General features: G+C 35.0%; 1 long non-coding RNA gene across 1 annotated transcript; it reads left to right on the forward strand.

Annotated features, from left to right (window-relative positions):
- Window positions 1-386: 386 nt before the first annotated feature.
- Window positions 387-6,871, forward strand: LOC138891851 (uncharacterized). The gene is made up of 2 exons (XR_011408189.1): window positions 387-678; window positions 6,652-6,871. It is a non-coding gene; the product is annotated as an uncharacterized lncRNA (long non-coding RNA).
- Window positions 6,872-10,651: the final 3,780 nt, after the last annotated feature.

Here is a 10,651-nt window from a genome sequence, read left to right on the forward strand (position 1 = left end):
TTTGTCCCACTGGGTTTTCCTTACAAGGTTTTTAACGAGGCAACCAAAATGCGTATTTCTAAACATGTGTACTCTTTTTCCTTCGCTAGAATTTTTTTTCCATAAGGGTTTTTCCTAATAAGGTTTTAACGAGGCACATTATCTATGGACATCCAAGGGGGAGTGTTATAAGAAAAATCAAATTATGGTGGATGTCTACTCTTCCTCCATGATCTTCTCAAATGATTAATGACATATTCAATGACATATTTCTATGCTTAATGACATATTCAATGACATATTTCTATTCTTAATGACATATTCAATGATATATTTTTCTTCACTTTTCATGCCTATATAAAGGCCTTATAATAGATAGAAAAATACACACAATTGAAGAAGAAAATCTCTTCCTTCTCTCTATCTCCATTTCTTGTTCATGTTTTGCTAAATTGCTTTTATTTCATAATAACATTTCTTATTCATGTTTTACTAAATTGCTTTTATTTTATAACAGTTTGCACTTTTTTCCTGCCTGTTGCAATACGCATAATGATATCTGATCTGCAATACAAAGTTTTTGTGGATCTACTCTTTCCATCGGAATTTATTTATTACTATGACACAAAGGCAAAGAAACGCAATGGAAAAAAGGGATTCATATTGTGCGTTCATGTCGGAAAGGCTGGCTCTCTCGAGGTATTTTTTCCCTTTTTCCTCTTTCTGAGTTGGGTCACCACTTATTTAATATTGGTTGAAATTTTACTGCTGATTTTCTTGCAACTTATTGAAGAGAAGGCACTTTGTTTTCTAGATTTGACGTTTAGTGTTGAGATTAGATTTTAACAAAATCTATGCAAGGAATTTTGATTTTTTGATAAGTAAATCTGGGTTATTCGCAAGCTTGAACTATGTTAGACGCTATTTATTCATTAATATATGAGTAAAAGGAAATTGTTTGTTCCATTCTGATTTTTAGTTCGCTGGTACTATATTTTTGGTTATGTTGTTATTATTATTCTATTGTTGCATTTCATCTTCTTGTGCCGAGAGTCTATCGGAAACGTCCTCTCTACGCTAGCGTAGGGATACGGTCTGCGTGTACACCACTTATGAGATTATACTGGGTTATTGTTGTTGTATTATGAGATAACAAAAGATTTTTTTTGGTTTGACGTTTAGTGCAGAGATTGATAATGTTGTATACTCATTTTACTGTGGTTTTTGAGAAATTATGGCCATGTGAATGAATGGTGCACAAACAGGGAAAATGCTCCCATGGAGTAGGAGTTTGGGGGTCCATTAGAGCTTTATGGACATGTATTCTCTCAACACATTGGTATAAGACAATTGGGTGGGGCATTTACCTCTCAAGGAATGATTTCCCACTTTTTATTACCTTACAAAAATGTAATTCTTGGAGAATCAAATTCAAAAGGAATTTAAATGACTGGGAATTGAATAGAATTTTAGAGTTTTCTAGCATCCTCTCATCATTCCAAGGTTGCAGTAGCAGAGAAGATTAAATGGTATGGAAAAGGAAGGGAATAACATCTACATTGTAAGATCATGCTACTCCATATCCTAACGATGCCAACCAACTTATTCATGGACGTGGAAACAAATCTGGAACTCTAAGACACCTGTTAAATTGAGGTATTTTATGTGATTAGTAATTAAAAAAGTTTTTATGCAACTAAAGAACATGAAGTTTTCATAAAAGTGACTGTATACAAAAACCTCACAAATGCGAATTTGAATATTTGAAAGTTTACCAAGTATATTGGAGAACCCATCTATATAAAAGAGGCTTACCATATCATTCATGTAAAGAATGACTGCGGATATATTTGTATATGCACAAATAATATGTTATTACATTTACGGATTTTGAATTATATTATTTCAAATAAATAGTTTTAAATGTCATGAATTTTTATATGTCATTGTTAACACCGAATGAAAAAGGTGCAAATTTAATGTAATTATTTTTCTTTTTTTATTTCACATACCTTCTTTGTTTTAGAACTTAAATAAGAATATAAAACTATAATAATAATTATTAAGGTTGGGGAATAGAAAGAAGATAAACTCTTCCAAGAATAACATCTAATTTTTTAAATTATAAAAATTATAAAATTATTTAATTATATTTTAAAATTCATTACGCGCAGGGAAATTAACTAGTTCCATTTATACTTTTGAGTACTAAATTTCTCCATTCTCTTTCTAATTAGGTTTAGGAGACTTCTTTTTGTAGTTAATACAATTTTGCCTAAACTAGGAAAGTTTGTCTTTCAAATGCATTTATATTTTGCATTATTAAAATTTACCTTTTATCTTTCTAAGTTTAGGAGATTTTTTTGTAATTAATAAGATTTTGCCTAATTCTTTCTAGAAAAAATAGTTATTTAATAGTTTTGTTAATATTTAGGATTTTGAGATACTAAAAGTTTAGTTGTTAAATTTTTTCTTGTCCGTGTCGACACTATAAACTTTTTGATAGGCGAATTTAATTTGAATAGGAATGGATCGAATAGTATTTATTATATATTCCTAATAAGATTGAAAATTATTTTGAAAATATTATAATTATTCTAGGACGATTATGTATATTTATTTTATTTTTTGTATTACAGATATTTTATTACCAAGTAAACATTATGTACAAGAAATAAAAATAAAATTGATTGAGAGCTGGACACTCCCCAAGTCTCAGTTAAGTAAACCTCCTACTACTCCAAAACAACTAGACAACAACAAACAATCACAAAGAATTTTCAATCACAACTCATAGTTCCGATGTAATAAGCAATGTTCATCTCATATATAACCGTAATGCGCTAATAAGTACTCCCTCCGTTTTAATTTAGATGAGCTAGTTTGAGTCGGCATGGAGTTTAAGAAAAACAAGAATACTTTTGAAATTTGTGATCTTAAAAGCTTAAGGGGTAAAAGCTTGTGGGGCAATGACATTTGTGTGGTAATAAAAGCTTCTCATTAAGGGTAAAATGGGTAAAATAAATAGTTTAAAGTTGAATTATTTCCAAATTTAAAAATGTGTCATTTATTTTGGAATAAACTAAAAAGGAAAGTACCTCATCTAATTTGAAACAGAGCGAGTAGCAAACTCCATATATAACATATATTGAAATATTTTGGCAATTGCAACATAAAAGTTAAGTAAGGAATTTATACTTATTGTCTTTGCCAAATTTCTTGTGAAAAATAACTTTAATTGTATAATTAGCAATTTAAAAATACATGTGCTATATTAAACCGTTAGAGTTATTATCTCAGATGCAAATAGTAGATGTGTAATTATTTTATCTAAGTCACCATGGTAAATACTAAAAATCTCTTATCAATGTTTTCAAAATTTTAAATCCAAATATTTAAATTCACGATAAAAATGAAAAACTAAAATACTCATTTTCTTATTTAAACAAATTATTTTATTTTATTATAAAAGTATTTTAGATATTATAAATGATTAAATATTTTTAATCAAACCATACTTACCTTTAATCAAATGAGAACTAACTATAGACACATATAGAAACTAAACATTAACCGAAAACTGATGAATGAATTTTAATTCTAATTTTTAACATGTATTTCATATTTTTATTCCTTCTAAAATAATATGAACATACTATCCATTCAAATCAATCAATAGTAAGCAATTCAATTTTAGTCATACATTGCTTACATAAGAAGGCATCTTCCGGATGCATCAGGATGTAGAATCTGGAAGCTTGCTTATAAGAGAACAAGCTCACTCAAAAATGAAAAAGAATAAATTAATCTAAATGTAATTTTTTGTATTCTACTTTTATGATAGTGATTTATATTAATTACGTGTGATGACCCAAAATATCATCTTTAAATTCAATAATTAATTTTATGTTCTAAAATCTCGAAAAGAACTATTTAACATTTTTCGACTTGCGTGCACAGTCCGTAAAATTTTCCAGAAAGTTTTTATGTGAAAAATGGATTAAAATGTGAATTAGAGCTTTAAAACTCAATTAAGTTGACTTTGGTCAACATTTTGAGTAAACAGACTCGGATCAGTATTTTGACAGTTCCGGTAGATCCGTATCGTGATTTGAGACTTGGGCGTATGTCCGAAATCAAATTCCGAGATCCCTAGTCCGAGATACGGATTTTTGATGAAAAATTAAAAGTTTAAGTTCAAATAGTGGGCGGATATCGAATTATGTGCAAACTATCCCGGAATAGAATTTTGATGTTTCCAACAGCTCCGTATGGTGATTTTGGACTTAGGAGCGTGATCGGAATTTTATTTGGAAGTCCGTAATGAATTTAGGCTTGAAATGGCTAAAATAGGAATTTAAGTTTGAAAGTTTAATCGGGGAGTTGACTTTTTGATATCGGGGTTGGAATCCATTTCTGAAAATTTTCACAGCTCCGTTATGTCATTTATGACTTGTGAAAAAAAATTGAGGTCAATCGGAGTTGATTTGATAAGTTTCGACATCGAATGTAGAAGTTGAAAATTCTTGAGTTTCATTAAGCTTAAATTGGGGTGTGATTTGTGATTTTAGCATTGTTTGATTTGATTTGAGGTTTCAAATAAGTTCGTATGATGTTTTAAGACTTGTTGGTGTATTGGGTTGAGGTCCCGAGATCCTCGGGTGAGTTTTGGATGGTTAACAGATCAAAAGTGGGACATAGCTGCTGCAATTTTTCTGCTGGAAATGCTGTCAAAATCGGGATGCCTGTCAAAATTGTGCTGCCTGGAATGCCTGTCAAAATCGGACTGCCTGTCAAAATCGGACTCCCTGTCAAAATCGGACTGCCTGTCAAAATCGGGCTCCATGTCAAAATCGAGCTCCCTGTCAAAATCGGGCTCCCTGACAAATTGAGCTCCCTGACAAATCGGGCTCCCTGACAAATCGAGCTTCCTGACAAACCGGGCTCGTTGACAAATCGAGCTCCCTCATAGATCTATAAGTTATAAAAACAAGGGACTTCGTCCCATTTGCCACTTTTGACGAATTGGAGCTTGAGGAGAGACGATTTTGATATATTTTCAAGGAAAAACATTGGGGTAAGTGCTTCTAACTCGGATTTGGTCAATATACACGAATATATCATTATTTTTACCAATTAATTAGTGTTTTGAGATAGAAATTTGAAAACTTTTTAGAAATCTCATAGAAACGAATTTTTTGAGATTTCGGTGTCGATCCAGAGTCAGATTTGAGTGAAACTGGTATGGCTGGACTCGTAATTGAATGAGTTGTCGAATTTTATAAGTTTCATCGGATTCTGAGATGTGGGCCCCATGGGCAATGTTTGAGCTAATTTCGGATTTTATTGAAAAATATAATATTTTTTTATGAAATTGATTCCTATAATTTTTGTTGACTGTATTGAATTAATTATGACTAGATACAAGTCAATCGGAGTCGGAAAATCGAGAAAAAAGTATAATACTTGGTTAAATTAGAGCAAGCCGAGGTAAGTGACTTGTCTAACCTTGTGTGGGAGAAATTTCCCCTAGAATTGGTATTGATGTGATTATTGAAATGTGTTGAAAGTCGTGTACACGAGGTGACGAGTATGTACACGGGATAAATATGAAAGATTATATTTTTAAATTGTGTAGATCACTGTTGCGCATTTATTAAATTATTTTATCTTATTATATTCTTCATCATTGATTTGAAATATATACCTTAAATTTGTTTGACCTTTTCCGGCTAATTGTTTTACCTGTTTAGTTGAAACTTGGTTTCTTTTGTTCTGTGCATTATTTGAAGGTTGATTTTCTTTAAATTAAATATTATTAATATGAAGTATTTGACAAATTTAAATTTGATATTGAAGCAACGTATTAAAGATTTAAAAATATTATTTTCCTTAATTATTTATTCCTGAATATTTTTGTAAGATTTTCGTACTCATTGTGATGGATCCATGAGCTCTTTATTGTGGAAAAATATTATTGATAATTTATTTTGGCATGAGCCGTGAGCTCTTTATTGTGGAAAAATATTGTTGTTGAATTATTTTGGCAAGTTGAATTATTTGAGCACTTGAGGTGCAAATTATAATATTGATACGCATGCGTTGTTATAAGGTCTGGTTATTGAAACACATGCGGTGAGATAAGGGTAGCTTGATACGCGTGGCTAGTAGGGGGAACTACTAGAAGTCATGTGGTGTGATAAGGATGGCTAAAACGCGGGATGCTATTTCGGAAAAAATATTTTCTTTCAAATAAATTGTGAAGGCTCCCGCGGTGAGATTAGGAAATGAGGTATTGCGAATTTATTTATGATTTGGGACTACGAGGCGGTACCTCGGGAGTGCCCTTGTTGATATTGATTTATGGCCGCAGTTGCCTTTGATTATTTGTTGTGATTTTCTTGAAGTTGGAAGGAAATTTTATTTTTTTCCACGAGATATTAATTGCCATTATTTTGTGTAATTAAATGGTGAATTAAATGGTGACCTGCTACTTGATTCATTTCCATTGTCATTTATTTTGTTATATTGTTAAACATTTTTACCATGCTATTATTATTTTCTAGTAGGGCCTGACCTGACCTCTTCATTACTCTACTGAGGTTAGGCTTGGCACTTACTGGGTACCGCTGTGGTGTACTCATACTACGCTTCTGCATATTTTTTGTGTAGATCCAGGTACTCTTTACCAGCTCCGACTTCAGTGAGTTACCTATGCACGGAGACTTCGAGGTATATCTACCAGCGTCCGCAGACTCCGGAGTCCCCTTCTATCATTTTTATGTTGCTTCCTTATTTTTCTTTAGATCTTGACATATAGAGACATTGAGAATAAATTCTTATAAGCTTGTGACTTATTTCTACCGGGTTTTGGGAGTTGTAATTATTTGAATTGTAGTTTAATTATTTTAAATTTTGCATTGATAGGCTTACCTAGTCTTAGAGACTAGGTGCCATCACGACATCCTACAGAGGAAATTTTGAGGTCGTGACAAGTTGGTATCAGAGCTCTAGGTTCATAGGTGTCATTAGTCACAAGCAGGTTTAGTAGAGTCTTGCGGATCGGTACAGAGACGTCTTTACTTATCTTCGAGAGGCTATGGAACTGTTAGAAAATATTCACTTCTTTGATTCCTTATCGTGCAACATTGATTTAGCTTGAAACATATATCTTATATTCTTTTGTATCTACTCATGTAAGAAATTGCGCACTCGGTATCAGTTGTGCGTCGACGGTTCATGATGCCGCAGATGAACTACGAGGGAGCCAGAGATGCTCAAACATTGCCTCAACGTGTGGTTCCGACTGAAGATGCAGGCGTATTGAGAGATCACATAGTGAATCATGTAGGAGGTGCAATAGACATTGGCGTCTAGTTGATTTATACGAGATGTGAAGGTTATTATTGTGGATCATCGGACGTTGTGACCTATGACTTCGCGCCGAGTGAGGGGAGTCCACTATCAATGGGTGGATTGTGGGGTCATGTGTTATATCAGTTTTGGCCTGAAATATATATATGTGGTACTATAAGATTCCCTAAAATTTATACATGTTTAAGGCCTGAGATTTTGTTGAGGATAAGGTTGGGACTTACAGTATAGAAACAACTCTAAATTACAAAAGGTCTACTCAACGTGGACATTACGGTTGCAGATTTTGGGGTGCTTCGGATGAAGTACAGTTGTTGACGAGTTTCTGGACTATGTGGTTCGTGCCAAGATTTGTCTGTATGGAGCTCTACTTTTGTGATTGTTGTGTATAAATAGGGGTAAGGGTTACCCCAAAGAAGAATCGAAGGGTATGTTAAGAAATGGGTCAGCTCAACAGTGTTGAGTCAGCATAACAAAAGAAGAAATTGGCCTTGGGAGAGATAATTCTCCACTGGTGTTCGTGGCAAGCCTATTAAGAGGGCAGACCAGCCAATGCAACACCGCCCACTTGGCACAGTTCTCAGAAATGCTTTTTAAAGAGTTTATTTCCCGGACTCTCCGTAATGCGTGGATCATAGGGTTTGAATGGTTGCGTCAGGTCACAATGACTGTGTCATAATATGCCATCAGGTTCAATAAGTTAGCCCGTCATATTCCTACTTTGCTTCCTACAACCAGAGAGCGAGTCCACAGACTCATTAAAGGACCCAATTATAATCGTAAAATTTTGTACGACTCTAGAGCTATAGGCTGATACTTCATTTCCGCTAGTAGTAGAAATTGCCAAGATACTAGAACGTGTTCGGGGTGAGGAAAAAAGGAAACTATGGAGCCCAAGACGTCTCGAGGTTCTGGGGGATTCAGTGGATTCTACTCTACAAGTATAAATCATTATGGCGGGGGCTCGGGTAGTCGGCTAGCCCAGTCTGCACAACGGATTACTCAGTGTGCTCTAGTAAGTTCGTTTAATGCACCACGGACATGAGTTTCCTACAATGGTTATTCCAGTTATCTGGCACAGACTCAATATGAGCTTCCAAACTCGCAAATGGGTTGTTATGAATACAGTGATACTAGGCACATCATGAGAAAATAGTCCCAAACTTGGGAGAGACATATTTCATCAAAGCACTCAGGCTACGTACCCCATTGCAGTTACTACACAACCCACACGACTAGTTAGGTGTGGACGACATGCGGGTAGAAGGCGTCCTAGAGGTGGAGACCCAGTCGTTGATATATTTGTTTTACGGTATGGCGAAGGTCACTACATCATATGGTGTTGTTACAAGTATGACCTCGATTTAATATAAAGGAATAATTTCCTTAACTTGATTCATTTCTCAGTATCGAAACGAGTCCTCCAATGGTGCTCCACTTATGAGTGAGCTTCGTAATTCTATAATCTACTTATGTGTTTACTCCTGTTGGGATATTCCATGGAGATATCTACGCCTATCATTCCATGTTGATCACTAATAAGACATGTGAGGCTAAATGTGGCTTTTTGTTATTCATTTCGGTAAGTTTTGATGTAATTTACGGATAATTAATTACAAATTGTAAATTATATTCCCTATCGGTGTGGGGTTCATTATGTGTTGTAATTTATTTAACGGAAATTATTTAGAAGGAGCAAATGAAAAGTTTCGATTGGAACGATGTGTATATTACTTGTGATTCAGAACCGAGGATGAGATCCTCGCATTTTAATATAAACTGATATGCTTAAACCGGGCTACGAGCTACGATGGAAGTTATATAAGGACGAGATCCTTGTGAGGAAAATTCTTGTGTTTAAGTTCTCCATTGTGAAATTTAATATGTACTATAGTACTAATAGGGAGTCATGCCTGTTAGGCTTATTTGAAAATTCTATATGAAATTCTTTGTGCATACTTGCCAATTTTTTGTTGTAATTATTGAGTGTTAACCTACGAGGTAGGTTCCCGTCCAGGTGACGTTAAATGTGACTCATTAATTCGGGTAAATAATTATGAGGTCTTCATGCCTCATGTCTCCTTATCAGTATTGTGAAGGTTTGAAACGAGATTTTTGTTAACATGAAGTTAATTGACGATTTTGTATTTGATTATGAACAACTATTAAGACTAGATTGGCCCAGAAGGGTGCTCCGTTCATATGGACCGAGGAATGTGAGGAGAGCTTCCAAAAGCTCAAGACAACTTTGACTACAGCCCCAATGTTGGTATTACCTACAGGTTCGGGGTCTTATATTGTGTATTGTGATGCACCGCGTATTGATCTCGGCGCAATGTTGATGCAAGATGGTAGGGTGATTGCCTGCACGTCCAGACAGTTAAAGGTGCATGAGAAGAATTATCATGTACACAACCTTGAGTTAGCAGCTATTGTTCATGCCTTAAAGATTTGGCGGCATTATTTGTACGGTGTCCATTGCGAGGTCTACACCGATCGCCGAAGTTTACAACATCTATTTAAATAGAAGGATCTTAATTTGCGGCAGCAGAGATGGTTGGAGTTGCTTAAGGATTATGATATCACCATTCTCTATCATCCTGGGAAGGCCAATATAGTGGACGATGCCTTGAGTCGTAAGGCTGAGAGTTTGGGTGGCTTTGCATATTTATCGATAGATGAGAGGCCTTTAGCCTTGGATGTTCAGGCCTTGGCCAACTAGTTTGTTAGACTGGATGTTTCCGAGCCGAGCCTAGTTTTGGCTTATGTGGTTTCTCAGTCTTCTCTTTATGACTGTATTAGGGAACGTCAGTATGATGATCCCCATTTGCTTGTCCTTAAGGATACAGTTCAATACGGTGATGCCAAGGAAGTCACTATTGGAGATGACAGTGTACTACAGATGTAGGGCAGGATATGTGTACCCAATGTAGATGGCTTGCGTGAGTTGATTCTCCAAGAGGCTCACAGTTCGCGGTACCCCATTCATCCGGGTACTGCAAAGATGTATCAGGACTTGAGACAACACTATTGGTGGAGGCAAATGAAGAAAGACATAGTGGAGTATGTAACTCGGTGTCTATATTGTCAACGGGTGAAATATGAGCATCAACGACCAGGCGGATTGCTTCAGAAGTTAGAGATTCCAGAATAAAAATGGGAGAGGATCACTATAGATTTCGTTGTTGGGATCCCACGGGCTCAGAGGAAGTTCGATGCAGCTTGGGTGATTGTGGATAGATTGACCAAGTCAGCTCATTTCATTCCTGTGATGACTACCTACACTTCCGAGCAGTTG

This window comes from Nicotiana tomentosiformis, chromosome 5 (genome assembly GCF_000390325.3).
Source record: "Nicotiana tomentosiformis chromosome 5, ASM39032v3, whole genome shotgun sequence".
Classification (NCBI taxonomy): Eukaryota; Viridiplantae; Streptophyta; class Magnoliopsida; order Solanales; family Solanaceae; genus Nicotiana; species Nicotiana tomentosiformis.